At 37.0% G+C, this 26,367-nt stretch overlaps 1 protein-coding gene across 7 annotated transcripts in view; it reads right to left on the reverse strand.

The window, feature by feature from the left end:
- Positions 1-26,367, reverse strand: part of CCSER1 (coiled-coil serine rich protein 1) — a 1,459,660-nt gene that overhangs the window by 1,129,747 nt on the left and 303,546 nt on the right. The window lies entirely within an intron of this gene.

Below are 26,367 nucleotides of genomic sequence, written 5' to 3' on the forward strand. Positions count from 1 at the left end.
GGGAATCATGTACAAGCTGAGAGTGTGGAAGTAGAAATCACCTGTGCCAGACCACTGCTTAGGCATTTCTGTCTCTTTAAGCAGAAAATTTCTTTCATCCCTGTGAGCTGCCTTGCTCCAGTGGCACTTCGCAGCACCATCAGTCCATTGCCAGGGAAGGCAACATAATCAAGAGCAGTCCACAGTTTGCTTCTTTTGCTCTGGTCAAATCTGGGATGGGCTACCACTTTGACACATTAAGAAATAGGTATGTAGCGTTTTCAGAAGGTGTCATGGACCTCAATTAGTTATTGGTATTTTACATCAACAAAATAACTCAATTTTACAAGTTGCAAACAAAAATGAAAGCTGTTTATCTCTACACATTTTATTCTTTTAGAATAAATAAGTACATGCTGGTGCAATAAAATTGCCTTTAATCACTTAAAAAGCCTAACTTCAATCAAGCAGTGAATACCTATAAACATAATAAATGAAAAAGCTGTAATTATGACAAATAGTCCAAAGAATGCAGTAACTGCTTCATCATGTGAATTAATTGGTTCTCCCTTTGAAGCTCTATTGTGTTGACTAGTTGGACAAGCAGAATATCCTAGAAAAAAAACAACACTAAGGCCCCTTGGTTGGAGTACAGCTGGCTCTGAACATCACCCGTGGCTGCTGCTCAGCCTGCCGCTGCCCTTCTGTAGAAAGGCTTTGCCTTCTGCACCCAGCTTCCTTGACAGTGGGCCGGAAACAGCCAATGCTCAGGGTTGGGTTTGGCAGTTACCTGGCCAGGGCCTTTTGAACAGTAGTGTCCCAGTGAAGTATTAGATATTATGATATTATGTAAGTAAGAATCAGTGGTTTTTTTTGTTTGTTTGTTTGTTTGTTTGTTTTTTGCCAGGCAGAGTTAGACAGTGAGAGAGAGAGAGAGACAGAGAGTTATAGACAGTGAGAGAGAGGCAGAGAGAAAGGTCTTCTTCCGCTGGTTCACTCCCCTAATGGCCGCTACGGCCTGCGCTGTGCCGATCCGAAGCCAGGAGCCGGGTACTTCCTCCTGGTCTCCCATGCGGGTGCAGGAGCCCAAGCACTTGGGCCATCCTCCACTGCCCTCCAGGAACACAGTAGAAGGCTGGCCTGGAAGAGGAGCAAACGGGACTAGTACCTGGCACCCCAACTGGGACTAGAACCTGGGGTGCCAGCACCGCAGGGCAGAGGATTAGCCAAGTGAGCCACGCGCCTGCCCCTGTGTTTATTTTTTTTAACAATATAAAACTCTTTCAGAAATTCCTAACTACTTTGTAACTGTATCAGTTAATCTCTGATAAAAAGCAGTTATTAAAAGTCTACATTTTCCAATGTTTAACATAAAAAGACAATGAGTATATTCAACGAACTTTCTGACACCCTATCATATACATTACATACTCAAATAAACAAATACATTTTATACACACAATTAATACAGAGGCAATCAGAAAAAACAATCATAAATAATGATTGTTTTATGATAAATACTTAAAACTTTATCAGTATTTCATCTACACAGCCACCATTTAGAGTGTAAGACTCTCTGCTGGGGTTTTCCAAACTTCTACAGACAGCATTAACAGCACTGGAGGTCTTCAAAGTCCCTCACTGCTGGCTCAGATCCCACACATAATATTAGAACATCATCACTTATGGTCTACCACTTTTGAGTAACTCAAGGGAATGGTATATAATTTGTTCAAATTTTGCACTTTAGCCTCAGCAGGACAATTAATATTTATGGTGGCAGGCAGTGCCAGGGAACTTCAAAAAGTTCATGGAAAATGGAATTTAAAGATAAGTTTATTCTAGAGCAAAAAAATTGGAAACCTATGCATATGAAGGACCTTCAGGAACTTTATGGACTTTATATAAAAAACTTTATATAAAAAATCTATGTGTGGATTTGGAAATATATGTTGGCCACTTCAATGTTTATTTCATTTGCATATTTCTGACACTTCTCTTGATGAATGCAGGTCTCTGTTCCCTCCTTTTGAAACAAGAGGACCTTTGTGACAGCCTTGACTAAAATATGATGGTAGAAGTGACATGGTCTGGCTTTTGAAACTAAATTATAAAAAGCACCAAGTCTGATTTCTAGCACTTTTGGGACACCTGCTGCTAAGACCAGCTGCCATACTGTGAGGAAGTAGAGCCTTCAGTTTACCATCACCTACAAGCACCAAATGTGTCAGTGAATTGGATTTGTCTTCTAACTAAGGTTTTAAACACTGGAAAGCAGAAGCAAATTCTCCATGTCAAACCCTGCTTGAAATCTTGACCCACAAAAATCAGAGATGAATGCTTTCTGTTTTAAGTAATTAAGTTGTAGATAAATGTGTTACACAGAAACAAACAATTGCACTCATAAAAGGCATTTATAATTAACAGTGAAAATAGATTCTGATTCCCCTAGATGGGTTTTCATTACATTTGTTATCTAAATGATAGAGGAAAAAATATTTTACATAAGTACCACTGAGACTTGTCCATATATTCTATGTATAATTTATGAATGAGACTTTCAAGGGACTGACAGTTCAAATTACCATTCAACAATCATCTACAGTGCAATACTATGAAAGTAAAAAATGCTCCTAATATAGGAGGAAAACTTCATATCTATAGTTAATCCACCTAGACAAAAAAAAGCACTCTGATAAAAGTGTGCTGACTTTCCCGGTTGTGTTTCTCATTTCAAATTTAGAAAGAGCCCTGAAGCTATCCTTATAGCAATTTTGCTATGGTAAGTACAGACAAATATGTTTCTGCCCTACCACTCAGAATAAGACTTTATGAATTTTCCAAGCATAAGATGAAATCATAGTTGTTATCTATTCTGGGAAAACATGTATGACAAGACCTATATTATTTAAATACTCAAATGCTTACCCTACAATTTCTATAATCTGATATCCTAGAATCCAGAACACAGAAAAATAAAAAAAGGAGAAGAAAAAAGTACCTGCTATATTAGAATACAAACAATTTGGAACCCATTCTACATAAACAGTAAAAAGTGTTCTCCAGGAAGAGTGCTTTAACCAAAGCTCATTTTAGTGTCATTCTTTATAGAGAATTATGTAAAATTTATACATTATTTGGAATCACACTGTAAACAGGTCTGTCAAAGCATAAAAATCACTAAATTAAGATAACATTTATTATTCTTCATTGAAAGATTTAAAAATTATTCATTTTTATCTTACTTGAAAGGCAGAGAAAGAGACAGAGAGACAGAGATCTTTCAAATGCTGGTTCACTTCTAAAATGCTCACAACACCCATGGCTGGACCAGGCCAAAGCCAGGAGCCTGGAACACAATCCAGGTCTCCCATATCTGTGGCAGTTGACCCAAGAACTTGGGTCATCATCTGTTGCCTCCCAGGATGTGCATTACCAGGCAACTGGAAATGGAATAGAACCAGGACTTGAACTCAGAAATTCTGATGGGATATGGCTATTCTACACAACATCATAACCATCACAATAAATGTTCATCCTAAATGATTAATCTTTTAAAACCAATTTTAAAGCTTATATAAAATGAGATATAGTTATTTACTAGAAAAACTATGTTGAATCTAATTTTATTATACATATTGCCATTTATTAGACAAAAATAAATCTAACTTTCATGTGTGCCTGCAGTTAGGATCACTTTCTTCACCTGTCGGCACAATAGAATTTGCTTTGCTTTGAGGATTTTGTTAGGATTTTTGCTTGTTCAATACTGATGATTATGACACAAAACAAAAGGCAAAAATGAGCCATGTCTTAGTTTTGAATCTGCATGGAATAGATAATATGATGTTATATAACTAATCACTTTACATAATTATTTCATGTAATTTTCCTATGTAATTTATTCATGTAATTATTCCATGAATAAACAACACAATTTCTTTTCTTTTTTTTTTTAATTGTCATCCATTGCTGGTGGGCATGCACAATGGACCCTGAAAGACAATTTGGCAGATTTTTTTTTTTAATTTGACATTTAGAGATATAGACAGTGAGAGAGAGGCAGAGAGAAAGGTCTTCCTTCTGCTGGTTCACTCCCCAAATGGCCACTATGGCCGGCACTGTGCCGATCCGAAGCCAGGAGCCAGGTGCTTCCTCCTGGTCTCCCATGCGGGTACAGGTGCCCACGCACTTGGGCCATCCTCCACTGCCCTCCAGGGCCACAGCAGAGAGCTGGACTGGAAAAGGAGCAACCAGGACTAGAACCCGGCACCCATATGGGATACCAGCGCCACAGGTGGAGGATTAACCAAGTGAGCCACGGCGCTGGCCCAAACACAATTTGTTTTCAAAAACTACGTACTGAATCTACACATGAGCTAGTTATATTCTAGACCTTGACAACATAACACTGTACAAAAAAAAAGAACTTCTTGCCCTGTTTGAGGGAATTTTTTTCTATTTGATTTCAACAGTCAGAAAGGTTGTAAAAGAACTACTCAATTCCCAGTAAGAGGATGTACTATAGCAAAAAATATATAAATATTTTCTGGAAAGGTCTCAAGTAAATTTTCTCTCAAACTTTGAATCTTATTTTTCACACTACATTGAACAGAATAAACCATGAGTGGTTATTAAATAAACACAAAACAAGGACTCTTTGACTACAAGTTAAATCTGATCAAAGTATTATACAGCTATTTTTGTATTTTTTCTCATGATATCTCCTTTCAGTTCAAACATTCTAGCCAACATTGTCATATAACAAATTAACTATTCTCCCTCTCTCTACCTCCAATTCCTCCCATTTGCCTCCTTCTTCCTCTTTCTTTTCTTCACTCCTTTCTTGAACTTGTTGACCAGAACAAGAATAAAATGAATTATTAATCTTTGTTGAAGAAATTGTATCAGATATAACAAGAATCTCTCCCAGACTCTGAAACATAATAGATTAGTCTTCAGTTCTGTAGTGCCAATACTTACTTAATGGATTCACTTTGAGAAATGATATAATCTACATAATGTCGTCCCATTTAAGAAATAAATTATTCGATTATTACCTAAAAAACTCCCATTCTTCAGAATTTTACATATGAATTACAAATCACAAAGAAATATGCAAGGTGTACAGTTTCAATGGATGATTTAAATAACACAAAGAGCTGAGACACACTGCAGCTAATGGTTTTGGTTTCCTCATCCTTTGCTATAATTAGAACAGACTCCAAATTACCAAATACATAATTGTCTTTTCTCTGTCTTCCTCAATCCTACTTCATGTGAAGAAGTAATTGCCGAAAAGCAGGAAGTACAATCATGTAGATTAATAAATAGGGCCAAGTTACTCAAAGCCAAAAAAATGAGGGCAAATTGGTAGCATTTAATCCTGTAGCACCAAAAATGTCAATTATAAACAAATGCTAAGGTGCCACACAAACCAATCTTGAGTAAAATTTAGTGCTAGTTTAATGAGTAAAATAAATGGCTATGGAAATACATAATCAAATAAGTCAAGGTACATTGCAATGTTCTGTGCATTCAAGCAAATATGACAAGTAACTAACAGCTTGATGTTCCCATGGGAGCCCCACGCAAATTAACAGGCAGAAGATAGAAAAACAATAAAACCACACCAACAAAACCAAATCTTTATTAACTTTGAGCCCTCTCCCCAGTTAGCTACTTGAAAGGACACTAAATTTTGATAGTTTACTAAAAGACCTATAAATTCTGATAAATTATTTCCTGCTTTAAACACTCTTCTTCAAATTCCATTAGCCTTCTCAGACGGTATGGAAGTTCTATGTACATTTTATGTCACTGCAACATTCAGGAAATATATAGATCTAAATGAGATATGAGCATAACTACATCCCAGGTTGAATTAGAGACTCACACTCCACAAAGATGTAGGGCAACCACAACAACTTTCCCTTAGACATTCACTGAAACATCATTTCTGACAAGCTGCTGATCTCCGCCAGAGAAAGTAGCAGTCTTTGAAAAGCTGTTCTATGTGACAGATTAATATTCAAATCCTTTGACATGCAAAATAATTTGCTCAGATTTATGAAGTTCCAGAGTCTTGCTATGAGAAACCATGCTAGGATGGCCTGGATAATCCAGTTTCGTGACATGTAGATAACTAAGTTGTAAGCTAGATTCTGAAGCTGAACACCTAATAGCTGCTTCTCCAGACTTGCTCCATTAAGATAGGGAGCTCAAGCATTTCCCATCATTTTTCTGTATAAAGTTTCATAAATGACTAGTCCCTAACGGATTTTTTTTCTTTAAAGATTTTTATCTTTGTGATTTGTAGTCAGTGATCAGCTGCACAACAAATAACAAGTATCTGCAACTATCAGATTGGAACAGTTAGATTCCAATATTATAAATGTCATAGTTACTGTAAATTATGCTTGCTAAACCTGAGAAATGAGGCTCAAACAAACATGAATACATTCATTTTCAGTTATTAAGTTAAATATTGGTAGAGAAACAATAATTACCCATAAATTTTTAAAAGGTTTATTATTTATTCAAAAGGTAGAGCTACACAGGGAGAGGGAGAGACATAGAGGGAGAGATCTTTCATCCACTGGTTCATGTCCCATATGGTGGCAACAGCCAGCACTGGGCCAGGCCAAAGCCAGGATTCAGGAGCATCTTCCACATCTTCCACATGGGTAGTAGGGGGCCCATGCAGTTGGGTCATCTTCAGCTGCTTTTCCTAGGCCATCTGTAGGGTGATGGATTGGAAGTGGAACAGCTGGGATTCGAACCAACACCCATATGGAAAGCCAGTGTTGCAGGCAGCAGCTTATCCTGCTATGCCACAATGCTGGCCCCTTACCAATATTTTTTCTTTTGATAATGGTACTTTTTAAATACTTTTATCCCTGATCTGTGGCAATCAATAGAATTATAAAAGATAATCTATAGAAGTGAAATTGACACTTTGAGATGCAATGACTTTGAACACCCTTGTCTGGAACTGTTTTTTTTTTTTTTCATACTATTTGTTGAACTCTTTACTTAGTATAGGGTTAATCATTTCTTTTAAAGATTTACTTATTTATTTGAAAGTTAGAGTTACAGAGTGAGAGAAGGAGAGGCGCAGAGGGAGAGGGAGAGAAAGAGAGAGAGATCTTCCATCCGCTGGTTCACTCCTCAACTGGCCACAGCATCTGGAGCTGTGCTGATATGAAGCCAGGAGCCAGGAGCTTCTTCCTGGTCTCCCACGTGGGTGCAGGGACCCAAGCACTTAGGCCATCTTCTACTGCTTTCCCAGGCCATAGCAGAGAGCTAGACTGGAAGTAGAGCATCTGGGAGTTGAACTGGTGCCCATATGGGATGCTGGCACTGCAGGTGGTGGCTTTATCTGCTAAGCCATAGCGCCGGCACCAGGGTTAATTTTATGTATATAAAGTTAATTGAAAATAAATCTTAGTAAAAAATAAAAATGGGAATAGGAGAGGGAGGAGGAAGAAGGGTGGGAGAACAGGTAGGAGGGAGGATAGAGTGGGAAGAATCACTAAGCTCGTAAACTTGTATTAATGAAATTCATGAAGTTTCTATACCTTAAATGTTTCGAGGTTAAAAAAATAAATAAATAAATAAACAAACACTAGGTCTGCATAAAATATGAGTCTCTGAAATTCAAATTCAATTTCAGGCTATTTCTATCTTGGATTATTATTCCTATCTTTGGTAAATTTGTGACAACATAAAATAAATATGGGATTATACTAGTATCAAAAAATGTCATTAAGAATACTCATGTAATCTGCCATCATAGAATATGACATCATAGTAATGGTAGATGTGTCATTTACTTATTTGTGCCAAGGGTACAAATATTACCAGACACCAACATTAGTGTCCATGTTAAATAATGAACAGTAAAGATGCTAAAATATTTGAAAGATGTGGGGCCGGAGTTGTAGCGTAGCGAGTAAAACCACCACCTGCAATGCCAGCATCCCATATGGGTGCCATTTCAACTTCCCACTGCTCCACTTCTGATCCAGCTCCCTGATAATGTGCCTGGGAAAGTAGCAAAATACGGCCTAAGTGCTTGGGACCATGTGCCCATATGGTAGATCCAGAAGAAGCTCTTGGCTCCTGCCTTCTGCTCAGCCCAGCCCCTTCCCCCTCACTGTTTAAATGTGCCTTTCAAATAAATTTTTAAAAATAAAAAAAAGTTTGAAAGATGTGACATTTTTGATAAGTTGGCACAAATCTAAAATACCCATGACAAAAATGGAAGCTTTGTAAAATGGATATGGAGGTAGAACGGGTTATTGTTTCAAATGGGTCTACTCTAACTTCACCCTTACTTATCTTCTCCTTTCTTTGACATGTTCGAAAAGAAGAAAGAATAGCAGTAAGACATTTTTAAAGGATGAAGAATGCTCTTGCCATAGTATTAACCTGTGATATCCACTGATTTCAGCTATTAAATATAACTATCATTTTGCCTGTGTGCCAACGCAATTTCATCGCATCGCACTTTGCTTGAATCTGAAAAAGGAAAAGAAAGAAGGAAATTCCACAGATTGTAGGAAACAGTGTGGATATTTTCTCTCTGTTAATAACTTTATTGTAATCTTCACCATGCCCTCTCTGGCCTAGCTAATAGCTGCCTCAAAATACCACTTGACAAATTCTAGGTACTACATAACATATTATCAGCACAGATACTTGACAGGGATTACTACACACCAAAATTTAATCTCTCTGAATATCATATGTTTATATTATACTTTTGTATAGATTATGTACATGTACTGTAAAGTATATATTTTAATGGGATAAATATATAGGTATCTATTTTAAGGCAACACTTTAAGGGGATTATGTCCCTTTCCCCTAGAATATAAACTTCACAAAGGCAGGAACTAACATAGCGCCAAATATACACGGCATTGAATAATTTGTGTGAGGAAATGAATTGCCCTCACGTAATGACTTTTCAGTATGACAATCTCATTTTATATTTTTATAACAGGAATGAAGTCAGTGACAAATGCAAGATAAATTTTAAAAACATTGAATCCATCTTGGGAGAAAGCTTGGGAGAACAACTTGCTCACATGACCCACACTCATTCAGCAGTAGCACATCCTGAAAATTCACCTCAAGTTCTTGCTTTCCTGCCCCCATCAGTTCTAAACTATTACATGACAAAGTTCATTCAATTCCACCAAGAGCTCCAATGGGAAAAAATAAACATCTGAAACAACCTGAGTCAGACCCCCACGCCTATAAACATCCTCCCCTAACTTCTCTTAAGTCACCCTGACAACTGCCTAGGACGTTGACTTCTGGTTGTCTTTTGGGGACAGTTGGTAACTCCGGAGTTCACCTGTAACACCAGTGATTACTATGGCTCAGAAACTTCAACCTGTAAGCTGAGCGCTCTCCTGAGCTCTGACTGTGACATGATGTAGCTCCTGTGTAAAGGCTGAGCTTCCATATCTCTTTGTTGAGTTTACAAACAATTTATTTATTTATTTATTTTTTTTGACAGGCAGAGTGGACAGTGAGAGAGAGAGAGACAGAGAGAAAGGTCTTCCTTTGCCGTTGCTTCACCCTCCAATGGCCACCGCCATGGCTGGCGCACTGCGTTGATCTGATAGCAGGAGCCAGGTGCTTCTCCTGGTCTCCCATGGGGTGCAGGGCCCAAGCACCTGGGCCATCCTCCACTGCACTCCCTGGCCACAGCAGAGAGCTGGCCTGGAAGAGGGGCAACCGGGACAGAATCCGGCGCCCAGACCGGAACTAGAACCTGGTGTGCCAGCGCCGCAAGGTGGAGGATTAGCCTAGTGAGCCGCAGCGCCGGCACAATTTATTTTCACTCCTAGAAATGAGGACCTGCTGTCTTCATCATGCTGTCTTCTTCATCTTGCACTTTTTTTTCTAAGATTTATTTATTTATTTGAAAGGCAGAGTTACAGGGGGGAGAGGCCTTCCAACTGCTGGTTTCACTCCCCAAATGTCCACAACAACTGGAGCTGGGCCCATCCAAAGCCAGAAACCAGGAGCTTCTTCTGGGTCTCCTACATGGGTCCAGGGACCCAAGAACTTGGACCAGCTTCCACTGCTCTACCAGAGAGCTGGATTGGAAGTGGAGCAGCCAGGACTTTAACAGCACTGCAGTTGGTGGCTTTACCTGCTATGCCACAGCGCTGGCCCCTCATCTTGCACGTGTAACACTCAGGTATGAGAAACCAAGTTTCTGTTGTCTAAGTCACTCAGTCTAGTATATTTTTCTAATTTTTAAAAATGTTTTTTTTAATTTATTTGAAAGGCAGAAAGAAAAATAATTGCCCATTGTGGTATTTTGTTTTTAAAGAAGCCTTAGCTGACTAAAACAATAATACTTGCATCGACAACTTAGGGTTATTTTTAATATGAACAAAATTATTCATGTGATAAGAGCCATAAAATAAAAAGCAAACAAAATCCCAAATATCCAGTGGCCTGTGTTTTTTCGGTTTGAAAAAATCTCAGAAAACAAACAACAAAAACCCTCAGTTCCTAAAATTATCTTCTTGATAACTGAAAAGTTTAAACTATCTCTTGGGCAATTTCAAACATTTAAAATTATTTCATTCAGATCCTCCAAACAGAACCAACCACCTTCATCCCACTGTTCCTCCCCTCCCCTTCTCCATCGTTGCCTTTTGCTGTTACTTTTTCTGACCTATGACTCTTTTTCTCTAGTCGGAAGAAAACCTTCAAAACTAAATTGCTCCTTAAAATTAAAGCTCTATAAGACTAGGGCAAGTCTCTTATTTTAAGAAATTTAAACGCCAAGCCATGTCTCAGTATGAGGTGAGAATGAATATTTAATGCATTTGAAGCTTAGAACAGAGAGATGGTCACAAAGAAATTTAAAGCACTTCTAGAAACATATAATATAATGCTCCTGGGCCTATGCCAATTGACTCACAGGTTAATATCTCAGGGAGCAGAAAGAAAAGAATGCAAATAATGAAGAGAAAAGATCTTGAGGGGAACATAAAATATTTTAAATTTCAAAAAAGCAAAAAGAGATTAAAAAAAAGAAACAAAAACCTGTGTCATGGTGCAAAATGATTCAGAGGCTCTTCTCCGAATTATTCCTGTAAACAGTTTTCATTGTAATGCAGTTCAGCAACAAAGAAAGGCCTACTCCATTGAGGGCCCTTCATAATTAGTATTCAAAAGTACATACTGAGGCAAATAAGACCATGCACTTTTTCTAGTGAATGTTTTCAAGACACAGTAAGGAAATACAAAAGCCACATCTTGAAGGGGACATTTTTAAAAAGTCTCAAAGCTGAGCAGAGTAAGATTCAGAATAAACTTATATCCAACTCTGTTTTAGTCAATAAGTATCAGGGTATGATACTTATTATATTATTATTAATTATAGTATATATAATCATTTTACTTATTATATATACATATATTAGAAATAAGTTCTTTTGCAAAGGGGTTAAAAGAAAATGACAATTCTTTAATTACTAAAAAGTCTTTGAAAATTCATTCTATTATCTTAATTTCTATTATTCTGACAGTAGCCAAAATGACATCAAAATAAAATTAGAAACCTGCAATTTAGAAAAAATTTCAAATTTAAAAACCTGTAATTTAAAAAAATTGAGTTGCAGTATGCCAGATTCAAAAAACATCACAAATAGTGTAATTTTTCACATTTTAATATGTTCATTTTTATCAATTCATTTTCATTGTCTGAACTGTGTCAAAGAAAAATACGATTTACTTAATGATTAACGACCACAGTGTAATCATGGTCTTTGACAGTAGATAGATAGACAGATAGAGAGACAGACAGACAGATAGAAAGAAAGAAAAAATAGATACAGATGACAGACACAGTAGGATTTTGATAGAGAGACATATAGATAATAGATACAGTAGGATTCTGCAACTTCTTTCATGACACCATCAATATTAATTGATGTTAATATTAAGGATGCTGATCTATTATAAAACGTTTTGTTTTCTTCTAATAAATCTTTATGTATCCATTTATTGGTTGGTCTACATTTTTTAATATTAAATTTTATGACTTTGCCAATAAAACAAATTAGTTTCACAAGTGTGTTATCCAAGTGCATAGATTGGCATTTCCTTTGCTTTTCCTAAATAAGGCTATTATCATTATTGCAATCTTTTGTTTTATTGTTTTTGAGTTATAACAATACTATTTATTATTTGATACTTTTTATAGTATTTAGAAATTACCAAATTTCTGGCAGCATAAGATTAAAATTAAGCTATGAAAAGATGAGTGAATTACACTTTGAAAGACTGCTAACTGAAATGTGATAACTCATAAAATACTTGATTCTGTTGGATGTTTCACCATGCTACTACCCACAAATCCACCAATGCTTTGAAAGCATTGCTATCTATCTTGCTATCAATAACATATTTTTAATATTTGCAAAAGTCAGTTGGGTTTTAAGAGAGATGAAAAATGTCAATATATTACTAATAACAACAATGATATGATTATAAAATATACCTAAATATGTGTGAATATTTATTAGAATATTTATTGGAACATTTTCTATATCAAACAGTGTGATAAGCTTTTTACATGTGATATTTCATTTAATTTCATATCAGTAACTTTTGCAGAAAGGTATTATTATAAATTACAGAAATGTGGAGACATAAATCAAATGGGTTATAGTTATTATTAAGTGGCTAGCACAATTTGAAAGTCCATATTTTTATCTGTTGTTGATAAAAATCAGATCACACAAAGAAGAATAAAGATTGTGGATCTTAAATCATATCTAGTTATCTCAGTTCCTAAGGATCATTTCATGCCTCCTACCTTTATAATTTAATTTCTGGTAATTATGTGCCAATGTAATCAGTAATATATTTTTCAGATTTTAATCATGTAGGTATATTGGAGTCCTACACTGAGACATAAACCAAGGCCACTGGCCTCAATTTGCTGATGTGTCTCACTGTGCTAACTAGACAAATAACTATGGCAACTATATTACATACATAATTATCCTGAACCGTCCCTAAACCAGCACATTTGGTTTCATAATCTTTAAAGTATAGGAAAGAAAGTAAAATGGATTCAAGAATATCAACTCATTTTCTAAAGGCATCTAGCTGGTTTTTAAGTAAGGGAAAAATTAAGTTTTCTGTTTCTCATCTCTACATTCTTTTTATTATCATGCTATCTATTTTGATGAATGACAATTACTACTAAAGAGATTAAAATAAATACCTATATAAATATATGTAATTATATCATTCACAATAAAGATTATATGTGTACACATAAATATATACACATCTGTATGTGTGTGTTTTGAATATAAATTTAATATCCATATCTAACAAAAAATAAAGGACTAATTTCTCTTCTGTTTCTATTTTTGAGACTTTTCATCCTATAAAGTAACATTTTCCTTTGTTATAAAGATTGACATATTATATTTGCTACAATATAATGTTAATATTCATATATTACATAATCATAATATATACATATGTATATATTTACAAAATATACACATAATTTTATAGACATGCATGGAATTGTGTCAGATAAATTAACATTTGTAGTATAAACATACGAGTCAGGAAATTTGATTCGTACAAAAAGATCTCACTTTTAACTTCTTATATGACTTTAGGTCTCAATTTCTTCATCTAGCTACTGGGAGACTAAAATTTAGATAATATCTTATTCCTTTCTAGCTATAAACTCTTGTTATGACTCTGCTTTGGTGCCTGAAATACAAATAGTACTTTTAAATGTAGCGTGCATTCATAATTTCAAATCATTGCAGAGCTGAGTATAACTGTTTTTTCTATCTTGAGTCATAGTTTTGAAGATTTAGACCAATAAATTTGTAGATATCTACATTCCATTTATAATTCTACTGGGTTTTCTTAAAAGGAAACTCAAATTAGGCTCAAGAGAAAATATTTTAATTTATTCATAATCAATAATTCCACTAATCAAGACATTACTTCCCACTTAATTTTAACTATAGTAGTATACATCAATAAAAACACAATCCTGTATGTAAAGATTGTTATTACTTTTCCTATAATGAGCCTTAATGAGTTCAGTCAGAAATTTTATCAATCATATAAAATATGTAAGAATATTATTTTTCTACTAATTCATAATATCACAAATATTGACATTTTGTTTTAACATACATAAAAATTGTATATATTTAAGGAGTACCCTGTGATGTGCCAATATGTGTATATATGGTGTAATGTATAATTGAGGAAAATATATTTATCTCCTCCAACATTTCTATACATGTAAACATCCAAAAGCCTGTTTTCCAGTTTTTATTTTTTATAAAGAATTAGGTAGTACATTACAATGTACTGTAACTCTTAGTTTCAATAGAACCCCAGAACTTCTTGCCTCTATCCAGCTATATCTTAGACTCCATTAATCAATCTTTCTCCATTCTTGCTCCTCTTTTTTCCCTAGTCTCTGGTAATCACCATTATACTTTCAACTTCTAGGATCACTCCACACATGAACGAGATCATGTAAAACTTGCCTTTTCAGGACTTGGTTTATCTCACTTAATATAACAATCCCATGCACCATTCATGCTGTTGCAAATGACAAGACTTCATCTTTTCTGATGGCTAAGTAGTATTCTATTGTGTATATGTATGACATCCTCTTTATTCCTTCACTAGTGGTTAGACACATAGATTGTTTCCACTTGTTTCCTAAAATGAATGGTGATGCAATAAACATGGGAGTGCAGATGGCTGTTTAACAAACTGATTTCATTACCCTTGGATAAATATACCCAGTACTGGGACTCTTAGACCTACAGTAAGTTTTTGTTTGTTTGTTTTAGAGACAACTCCATACAGTTTACCACAATGGGTCGCCCTAATTGACTTTCTCACCAAGATTGTGCAAGGATTCCCTTTTCTCCCTATCCTTGCCATATTTTCTATCTTTTGTCTTTTTGATAACAGCCAAAATAACCAAAGTGAAATAGTTTCTCATTGCAGATTTGATTTGAATTTCCCTGATGATTAGTGGTGCTGAGCAATTTTCATGTACCATTTGAACACTGGTGTGTCTTCCTTTAAATGTCTGTTTAGGGGCCAGCATTTTGGCACTTGCCTCTGTCTGCAATGCCAGCATCCAATATGGGTACTGGTTGGAGCCCCAGCTGCTCAATTTCCATGAAATATCTGTTTAGATCTACTGCTCATTTTAAAAAATGAATTATTTGTGGATTTTTGTTAATTTCTGTTTTTGCTATTGAATTGTATGAGTTCCTTATATCTTCTGGATATTAACCCCTTGTCAGATGTATAGCTTACAAAGACTTTTTTCCAATTCTGTGAGTTATCTCTTCATTTTATTAACTGTTTCTTTTGCTGGACAGAAACTCTTTATTTTGAGTAAACTCCATTTATCGATAGTTGGTTTTGCTCCTTATGATTTTAAGGCCTGATACAAAACATGGCTGCCCATTCCAATGTCCTGAAGTGGTTTTCCAATATTTTCTTTGAGTAGTTTCAAAGAATCAGGTCTTACACTTTGGTCTTTAATTAATTTTTAGTTGATTTTCATATGTGATGAGAGATGGGGAGTCTATTTTCATTCTTCTGCATGTAGATATCTAATTTTCCTAGTTCTTTTTCTCAAAAAGATTGGTATTTTTCCAATGAGTGTTCTTAGCATCTTTCTGCATCTTTCTCAAACATCAGTTGGCTATAGATGTGTGAGTTTACTTCTTTATTCTATTCCATTGGTCTATATATCTGTTTTTATGCTAATATCACACTGTTTTAATTACTATAGCTTTATGATTTTTTTTTGACAGGCAGCGTGGACAGTGAGAGAGACAGACAGAAAGAGAGGTCTTCCTTTGCCGTTGGTTCACCCTCCAATAGCCGCCGTGGCCAGTGCGCTGCGGCCGGCGCACCACGCTGATCTGATGGCAGAAGCCAGGTACTTATCCTGGTCTCCCATGGGGTACAGGGCCCAAGCACTTGGGCCATCCTCCACTGCACTCCCTGGCCACAGCAGAGAGCTGACCTGGAAGAGGGGGGCAACCGGGACAGAATCCGGCGCCCCACCAGGAACTAGAACCCGGTGTGCCGGCGCCGCAAGGCAGAGGATTAGCCTAGTGAGCCGCGGCGCTGGCCAGCTATATGATTTTTAATTCTATATTAGATTTATAAAGATTTACATAGGGCCAGTGCCTTGGCTCACTTGGCTAATCCTCCGCCTGTGGCGCTGGCATCCCATACGGGCACCATATGGAAAACCATTAATAAAATATGGACATATTAATTATGTACATAAATCAGAGGAAATAATTTGCCATCATTAAATAGTCCCCATCCTTTTAAAAAGATTCAAGCTTAATTATAAACCAAAGCAGTTATTTTTAATGACCTACTGATAGACTAGATGAATATTGCAAAGAAGAGGGTTGGGACTTGGGAGAGGGATTCAATGATTATGACAATATGGTGTTCTGTTAAAATTGTATGAACTTCTTCAAACCACATTCTTGGTCACAGTGTACCCTTGTTTAGAAAATCTTTACCAAATCCCTGAAAACGCACAAGATAATACATAAGTCACCGGTCTGGATTAGAAACTTGCTCAAACCTTATGATCCTAGCTTCATGGGATCATTCCCCATCCTCCTTTCCTAAAAACAACAAAATAGTTGCTACATTCCAAATACCCTCTGTCCTTTCATGTATCTGTTTCATGAAATCTGTTCTCTCTGCTATTAATGTAGCACTTCCTGTCCTTCTTGGACCATCAAACTTTTCCTTATCCTGTATGACTAAAGTCAAATATTGCATTTTTGAAGTCTCTCTTCTACTAGGATTTAGTAGCTGCTTACTGCATACTGCAGCTACAGTATGCTCTAACGACATGAGGTTTTAAGTCTGGCAAACATTATGGCCCCATAATCCAGTATCTAAGAATATTGGAAGATAGGAAAGTATGAAAAACTATGCTTCTCTAGTTTTTCTAGTTAGGCATGACTAACCAATTAAAAATGCTAAAATAGAATTTATTTACCTAGGGCTAGTAGTACATTTTTCTATTACTTTTTTTTTTTTTTGACAGGCAGAATGGACAGTGAGAGACAGAGAGACAGAGAGACAGAGAGAAAGGTCTTCCTTTGCTGTTGGTTCACCCTCCAATGGCCGCCGCGGCCGGCGCGCTGTGGCCGGCGCATTGCGCTGATCTGAAGCCAGGAGCCAGGTGCTTTTCCTGGTCTCCCATGGGGTGCAAGGCCCAAGCACTTGGGCCATCCTCCACTGCACTCCCTGGCCACAGCAGAGAGCTGGCCTGGAAGAGGGGCAACCGGGAAAGAATCCGGCGCCCCGACCGGGACTAGAACCTGGTGTGCCGGTGCCGCAAGGCGGAGGATTAGCCCACTGACCCATGGCACCGGCCTCTATTACTGTTTTTTAACCATTTGCAGTATCTTTAAATAAAAATCAAATATTAAACATTATTTCTACTTAATTTTAAAGAACAAAATGAAAACAAAGATTACAGTGGGAAAGCTCAGGACTGATCTGACTGATATGAGATAACCTAAGATTCTGATAAGAACACTCTGACAGCTACAAAAGATAAATAAATTTGAAGCAAAGAAACAAAAAAGGGAAAATGAAATGAGAAATACTTATTTTCAACCATGACTGTCAGTGAAAAGTTGTAAATTTAAATAATAAAATATTTTAAATTATCAAATAGCAAAATCTGAAATGGTAAAGAGAATATGGTAAACCAGTTGCTTTCCTACTCAGCTCCTGATATTATCTAATTCACTTGTCATACATTTTGCCAATAAAAGTCCATTGAATCAAAATAATGAACATGCTATTTTTTCGAAATTCCATTACTACACTTTCTTAAGAAATTACTGTGTAATTTTTATGCAAAAGAGTACAAATGAAAGCTTTATCAAAAGTTATAAAACTACCAAAGATCCAACATTAAGCTATTATTGAATAAATTAGTACATTTTATTTTTGATAGGCTATAACATTATTGTAAGAAGAGTTGTCATCTAAGTTGTTGAATAGTCTGCTAATATCATTCAATGAGTTCAAAATATTCAGTAATATTTTAATAAACTATTTAACAACCTTTTCTGTGTAACTCTATGTGAAATACTATGTTAGGTCTGCTGCTGTTCTATTATCATTCTATGCAAAATAAGAAAAAAATAAATTTCTGTTTCTTGGTAGTATTAATACAACAGTTCCAGGGGCTGTCATTGCATACAGCAGGTTAATCTGTCACCTGAAAAACTAGCATCCCACATGGGCATATTGTGTTCTGGGTGCTCCATTTCAGATCCAGCTCCCTGCTAATGGTCTAGAAAAGCAGCAGAAGATGGCTCAAGTGCTTGGGCCTCGGCACCCCTGTGGGAGACCCAGGAGAATCTCACGGCTCCTGGCTCTGGATCAATCTGGCTCCGGCCTTTGCAACAATCTGGGGAGTGAACCAGCTGATGAAAGATCTCCTTCTCCCTCTCCCTCTCCTTCTCCTCTTTCCTATCTCCTTCCCTCCCCGCCTCCCTCTTCCTCTGTAACTTTGCAACATCACAGACCCTTAGAAGTAGTCTAGGGGATCCTCAGGGTTCACTGACCACACTTTAAGAAATATAGGTCTAAGATGAGATTAACTATAATTCTCTTTTCTTGGCAGATGAGTCCCAAATTAGCAATTTAATCCCTATTTCCAGACCCTATCGTATTTACCAAGATACATAAAATGCAAAAACAATAAAAATTTAATAAGAGGATCCAGAGGTAGCCCCAAGTTATTAATGCTTACCAACTGAAAGAATACAGTTAATAGCTGCTTACATGATTACGAATTGCAAGAAAAAACTGGGGGTCTATCTGTCGAAAATCAGGAGTTTGGTTTGAGAAATATTTCTGAGATCTACTAGACACTCAAATAAAGATCTCAAGTAAATACATGTCTGCAGCACAAAAGAAATAAATGTGATGGAGACAGAAAAGTTGTCAATTGTGTGCATTAATAGCCCTTACAGCCAGGAGACTGAATGAAATAATCAAAGGTATATTTATAGGTAAAGTAAAAAAAAAGTCTGAAAACTAATTCTTGAACATATCAAACATTTAAATATGCATATTAATAGTACCTAGGAAAGGAGATTTTGAGGTATGCAGAAAACTAACGCAGGTAGTTTCCTGGAAATCAAATGAAGAATTCAGAGGCAGGAACAATAACTATTATTTACTAATTAACATATTCACATTTAATATTCATTTTATATAATATTTAGAAATATTTTGAGATTTAGGCATATAGTATTATGCTCACTGTACTGAAAATAAAACAATGACAGTGTGGTTATGTAAGAGTGAATTTTACAGAGTTGGTATCAGAAGGGAGTTTCAGAAAGAGATGTGGCTGATTTCAGAACCAGAGTGATTTATCCTAAACATAAAATCAAGGAAGTGACTGTGCAGGACAAAAGCTAAGTCCAATCCTCATTCTTTAGATTAACAACAGTCAATTGTATTCATAATTTTCTTGGATTAACATGTCACTTTCTTTAATACATTGATCACTACTATGAGTACTTTGTCATTATTTGTTTTTAAAGATTTTACTTATTTTTTGAGAGGTAAGAGCTACAGAGAGAGAGAGACAGACAGAGAAAAAGGTCTTCCATACGCTGGTTCACTCCCCAGATGGCTGCAACACAGTTACTAAACTTTAGCTACTCCATCATGTAATGATTCAGATTTCATCCATTCCTTTAAAACACCACTTTCCAGGACCTATTGTGTGCTAGAATGCAGTTAGTCTCTGACACTATTCACAACTGGCAGGTGGAGGGATCTGAGAATAAGCAAGCTTGTCTGCCATACTGCAGAAACACCAGGATGCAGCGGTGCATCCCTGGATGCCGGCAGGCCAGGGGGCAGCTTTCGAATCTTCTGGCATGAAAAGTGCTGAGGAGAGTTACACTGGAGACCCCAATATTCAGCTGTTCAAGGCTAGTAGGAGAGGACTTAATGCAAAACAAGGATTTTAAAGGAGATGGGAAGGGTCATTGGTTAGCCATACACATTAACCATGGTTTTATTAAAGTTACATGTGCTTCATTTCAGTTCAGTCCTAAGTGTTGAAACAGAGCATCCATGAACTCAACAATATTATATAAAGCTAACTTGGAAGATTTGTGAATATTGAATGAACATGAGGGCTGCACTAATGAAAAAGAACAAACCAGTAACATTTTATTTCTTACTCTCTTGGGTACAGAAAGAAGAATGTCTAAACTTCTGTCTCCACTTAATTACCACAAAGTTGATGGGATTTTAAAATATTGGGCATTGTAAAAAAAAAACTGTAAGAAACTGACAAAGGATTTCATTACTTTATTGTTTCTTGAGCTATCCATAATAAGAGAATTTCCTCACATTAAGTCCCTCCAATGTACTGTTCCTATCAAAGACAGGAACTTGGGAATTTGCCATGAGATTTATAGAATGCATTCTAAAAAGGAACCATGGACTTCTTCTAAACATCCCTCATCTTTGACAGAGTCAGTACACTGCAAGTTTAATTTCACTAACAGTTGAGACTTCAAGTAAAGGTTACTTTGTTCCCACATGAGGCTGTCCAGGCTGATCGGTTTCTGTGTTATGACCCTGCTCCTTGTCACCACCATTAGATTAACACCCAGCTACCATAATTGTGTACATGAAGGCATACCCACATTGATTTCAAAGCTTTCTAAAAGGAGGGGTGCAACTTGTTTTTTGCTGGTGGTGTTAATCTTGTTGATTTTCTAAAAGGAAGGCTTTTCTTTTTTAATAAATTAGACCAAGTAACTCACTAAAATCTTACACAACATTTATTTTACATCCTTTTTAGGGACAAAATGCTTTGTTTATCACTCTTCCAGGCTGCTCAACTTGCTATGTACACTAGGACTCTTCAAAAAGATCATGGGAAAATTGGCATTCTTCCCACAGTGCTTTCCACGAAACTTTTTAAGCCTGCCCAAATTCATCCCTTATCAGAAAGTCAATAAAACTTTTCTCTGAGCAAAAATAAATAAATAAATTCCTCAGACCCTTAAGACTGCTAACTATTTCCTTCTACTTTCGTACTGCACTACAGAGTGAAGTTAGGCTGAGTGAACTTAAAGCCTATACAAGTATTCTAGACATATTCATTTTGTGGGTTCAGTGAGGATCTAAAAAGAAACATGAGTATTTTATTTATCTCTGTAAACTGCACCTTCTGTGATATTAAAAACAAGCCATTAGCTATATTTTTTAAATAATTTGTTATTTAGCCTGAGAAAAATTGATTCAAGTGTTTTATCACGTTATCCCTCTATTTTACAATTTGTACACCAATTCTTTGTTCATTATTACTCCTCTTCAGGAAATCTAAATTATTAAAACTGTAGCACTAAGGAAATTAGATTTTACTTAAGTCATCATTACTGAGATACAGTTAAAGTCCTTAAACATAATTCCTTAAAATTAACACAAATTCCATGAGTTCTATTTTAATGTTTCTCTTTACAATGTGCTCTCAAATTCTTTTTCCACTATTATTCTACAGAAATAGAGATCATCTTCACTTTATACAATTTCACTTAACATATATTTAGATTTATGTATGTAATAAAGCATGAAAAGATGTTATTTCCATTTCCAAGGTTTTATAATGCTCACTTAGGTTTCAGCAATTGAGTACACTAATTTTCATTATCACAGAGTATGGAAAATATCTTCAAATAGCTCACTAGTTCAGACAAATACCCTGCTAATGAAGTTCTTCAAAAGGAGTGTGTCAGGTACAACAGAACATCTTGTCATTTGTCAGTAATCACATGTGAGTGCAGGCACGCATGCAAGAACACACACATATTATTAGATGGTTAATTAAATCACTTGCAGGAAAAATATTTTTTACTTTTTAATATTTGTTTGTTTGAAAGGCAGAGTGACACAAAGAGAAGGACAGACATTAAAAGAGATGGAGCGGCTGGCACCGCGGCTCACTAGGCTAATCCTCTGCCTGCGGCGCCGGCACCCTGGGTTATAGTCCTGGTTGGGGCACCGGATTCTATCCTGGTTGCTCCTCTTCCAGTCCAGCTCTCTGCTGTGGCCCGGGAGTGCAGTGGAGGATGGCCCAAGTGCTTGGGCTCTGCACCCGCATGGAAGACCAGGAGAAGCACCTGGTTCCTGGCTTCGGATAGGCTCAGCGCGCCAGCTGTAGTGGCCATTTGGGTGGTGAACCAACGGAAAAAACGAAGACCTTTCTCTCTGTCTCTCTCACACAGTCTAACTCTACCTGTCAAAAAAAATAAATAAATAAAAGAGACAGGGCCGGCACTGTGGCCTAACAGGTAAAGCTACTGCCTGCAGTGCCAGCATCTGATTTGGGTGCCCGTTCGGTCTCAACTGCTCCACTTCCAATCCAGCTCTTTGCTATGGCCTGGGAAAGCAGTAGAAGATGACCCAATTCCTTGGGCCCCTGCACCCATGTGGGAGACCAGGAAGAAGCTACTGGTTGCTGGCTTTGGATCCGTCTGGCTCTGGTCATTGCAGCTATCTGGGGAGTGAACCAGTAGATGGAGGATCTCTCTCACTCTCTCTGTCTCTCATTCTGCCTCTGTGTAAATCTGCCTTTCAAATAAATAAATAAACCTTTATAAAGAGGGAGATAGATTATCCATCCTCTGGTGCTCACTCCCCAAATAGACACAAGAGCCTGGAACTCGATCTGGGTCTCCCGCACTGTGGGACAGAGGCTCAAGTACTTGGGTCATCCTCTGCTGCTTCCCCAGGCACATGAACAGGGAGCAGGATTGGGTGTAGAGCAGCCAGAACCCTAATGGGTGCTCCTATGAGATGCTTGCATCACAGGCAGAGTATTGACTCACTGTACCACAAAGCCAGCCTCAGGAACTATATACTTTATGGGGAAAAATCTTGAGAAATTGTGTGCTGCATCACTTTCACAGCTGGTGCATTTTGCTATACTTCTGAAGCAGTGACATTCTTGAATCATTAACCAGTGTGGCTGCTAAAATATTTAAACATTCAAATCCCTGAGAGACAGTAAGAGCTGTCAATAAAATTGGAACTAGCTATGTGATGTATTTTAATTTACATATGCTTTTAAGAGAACTAAGATAATGTGGATTGATTTCCCTTTTGATGAATTTCACTCAGAGTTTGTATTGGATATTTAAATGTATAAATATTCTGCACTTACAAAAGTAGAAATCTCCATGAAAATAAATTATGAAATTGTCACAAGTGATTTTTACCTCCCTTTTACATTTTGTACCTTTTTGTATATTTGGGATCATTTTTTCCTCACTGATAGTACATCTGAAGTAGAAATTCAATTGTTAGATGTAATTTGATATGTAAATATTCTTTCACAACTTATCAAAAATTCATTTATTAGATAAAATAAGTTCAAATTGTAAGTGTAATTACATTAATTCATACAAAGGAAGAAAGTGCCTATCCAAATCCTCCCTGGGAGTATACTGGGTATAAAGTAAAAGTAGATGACACTACTAGCTGTATTTAAATTTTTACTAAAATTTACTGAGGACATGAACTATTTGGAAGGCATTTGCTGTGCTCCTGCATACTCTTTCTTTTGCCATGGATATCCCATTCAGTTTTCAAGACTTAGTTCATAAGCAATGGACATTTCCTGGATATCATCTGCCCTTAGACATCAGAACTGATCATTCCTTCTACACGCTTTCACAGAATGGGTTTGGTTTCTGCTCAGTGAATGACCCTTTCTCTTGCTTTATCAATTGTACTAAGGTACAGTTCTTACAGGCAGATAAGAATTTTGCTTCAATTTAAGAATTATACATGAGACTTGGTACAGATTCTTGTTTAATACATAACATGTGTTGAAATTAGGTGAAATATAAAACAATAATTCTATAATGAAGAGTTTCCTTATTCTGACCTCTACCACCTTCATTGCAACTACTTACTCATCCAAATTAAAAATGGATAGAAACCATTCAAACTATACATTTGCTAATCATAAGGATTCTCTATTAATCAGTTTGATAGGCCACATCATCATCATCCAAATGATACACTGTTTTCTATTCTGTGAAGAATTTGAAGAATTTTTCACTGTCCATATTCCAAGCTGTAAGTCTTCACCTGCTTATGCCTTTTAAATATAGTCTGAACTAATACCTGTCTCTAATACTTGTGGGGAGCAGGGCCTGTCTGCCACAACATGCCGAAATAAGTACTGAGACTACCGAGACTAGACTAGACCACTGAGACTATTAAGACTAACTCTGTGCATCTGATCTCCCATCATATGGCGCTGAGAGGGAGTGAACAAATCTTACACAGCTGCTTCGTTAATTAGCTGATTCCTGACCCAACCCCTTAAAAGAGAGAGAGAGAGACAACATGCGGGGCCGCGCCCCCCTGAGAGAGTGGGTCGGAGAGCTCGCGGAGGCAGGGGAGCGGCAGCAAATCCGGGAAGGACCGAGGAAAGAAAACAGTGTCCGGTCCGGTGTCGTTCCTCCGTGAGTGGGGGAGCGACAAAACTCTCACCAAGAACACTATAACTGATTTACACATAATCTTATGACAATGATTTTCTAAATGCCAGTTGTTATTTAAAACATCTTTAAAAATACCTTTTATAAATCTTGGAATAAAAGAAATATACTGTAATAGGATCATACTTTCCTGAAATTTACATCCTTTTCTAGAGATTTTATTCATTTATTAAAGGCAGAGTGACAGAGATGAGGGACAGACAGAAAGCCATCCTGCCATCCACTGTTGATTCCCCAAATGGCAGAAATAGTTAGGGTTGGGGCAGGCCAAAGCCAGGAACTTTGCCTGGAACACCCACAAGGGTAGCAGAAGTCCAAGCACAGAGGTCATCTTCTGCTGCCTTCCCAGCAGCATTCTCAAGGAACTGAATAGGAAGCCAATCAACAGGGATTAGAACCGTCGCTCTGATATGGGATACTGGTGTTGCAGCCTGTAGCTTAACACGCCGTGCCACAATGCCACCGCCATGATTTACATCCTTAATCCTTCTTATCTCATATTCACATGATGATAAGTATTACATGGTAAACTTTCTTGCATTTGGTGTGCACAGATGGCTTGCTAATGCTAATGCACACATTCTGATGAACTGTCAATAGGTGTGTGAGATCCAAATGACTCTCCATGTAAGTATGAAGCAGAGATCTTGTGTCCTAACACTAGCATAAAGACATCCACCACCATGATGTTGTTACAATTTTTTATCAATATTTCACTTTGTCCTAATTTCTTTCAAAGTCAACACTAACCAGCTAATATAGAATTTCCATATAATCCCACCACACACACACACACACACACACACACACACACAGCATTTACCTTATTGTTAGCATCTTGTAATAGTAGGGTACGTTTGATACAATTAAAGAACCAATACTGACACATTACTATTCTGAAATAAAAAAGCATTCTTTGTTCAAATTTGCTTAGTTTTCCTCAAAAGTCCTTGGTTCCAGGATGCCATCCAGGAAATCTCATTAAATTTAGTTGCTCTGTCTCCTTAGACTACTCTTGGCTGGGCCAGTTTCTTAGGTTTGCTTATCTATTATGAACTTGCCAATTTTGAGAGTTGCTGGTCAGATATAGTATAGGATGTTTCTCTACTGGGATTCATGATTTTTTAATGACTGTACAGGGATTATGGGTTATAAAAGAGAGATCACAGAGGCAAAGTATCCATTTCACAACATCATATCAAGTGAACAGCATTTTTCAGATTTCTCAATTGCACCAATGCTCTTCTTATACCTTCATCACACTGTACTCTTTGGATAGAAGTCACCACATTGGGGCTGATACTGTGGTATAGTTGGTTAAGTCACCAAGTGTGATGCCAGCATGGCCTATGGGTGCCAGTTCAAGAGCAGGCTGCTCCACTTCCAATCCAGTTCCCTAATAATGCACATGGGAAAGTAGCAGAAGATGGCCCAAGGGACTGGTGCTGTGGCATAGTGGGTTAAACTACTACCTGCAACAACAGCATCCCATATGGGGGCCAGTTCAAGTCCCATCTGCTCCATTTCCAATCCAGCTCCCTGCTAATGTACCTGAGAAAGCAGAGAAAGATGGCCTAAGCCCTTAGGCTCCTGAACCTATGTGGGATAATTAGGCTTCAGTCTGCCCCAGTCCCATCCAATGTGGTCATTGGGGAGTGAATATCTTTCTCTCTCTCTCTCTCTTTCTGTAACTTTGTCTGTCAAATAAAAATATAAA

The sequence above is a fragment of the Oryctolagus cuniculus genome, chromosome 8, assembly GCF_964237555.1.
Source record: "Oryctolagus cuniculus chromosome 8, mOryCun1.1, whole genome shotgun sequence".
In the NCBI taxonomy this organism is placed as follows: Eukaryota; Metazoa; Chordata; class Mammalia; order Lagomorpha; family Leporidae; genus Oryctolagus; species Oryctolagus cuniculus.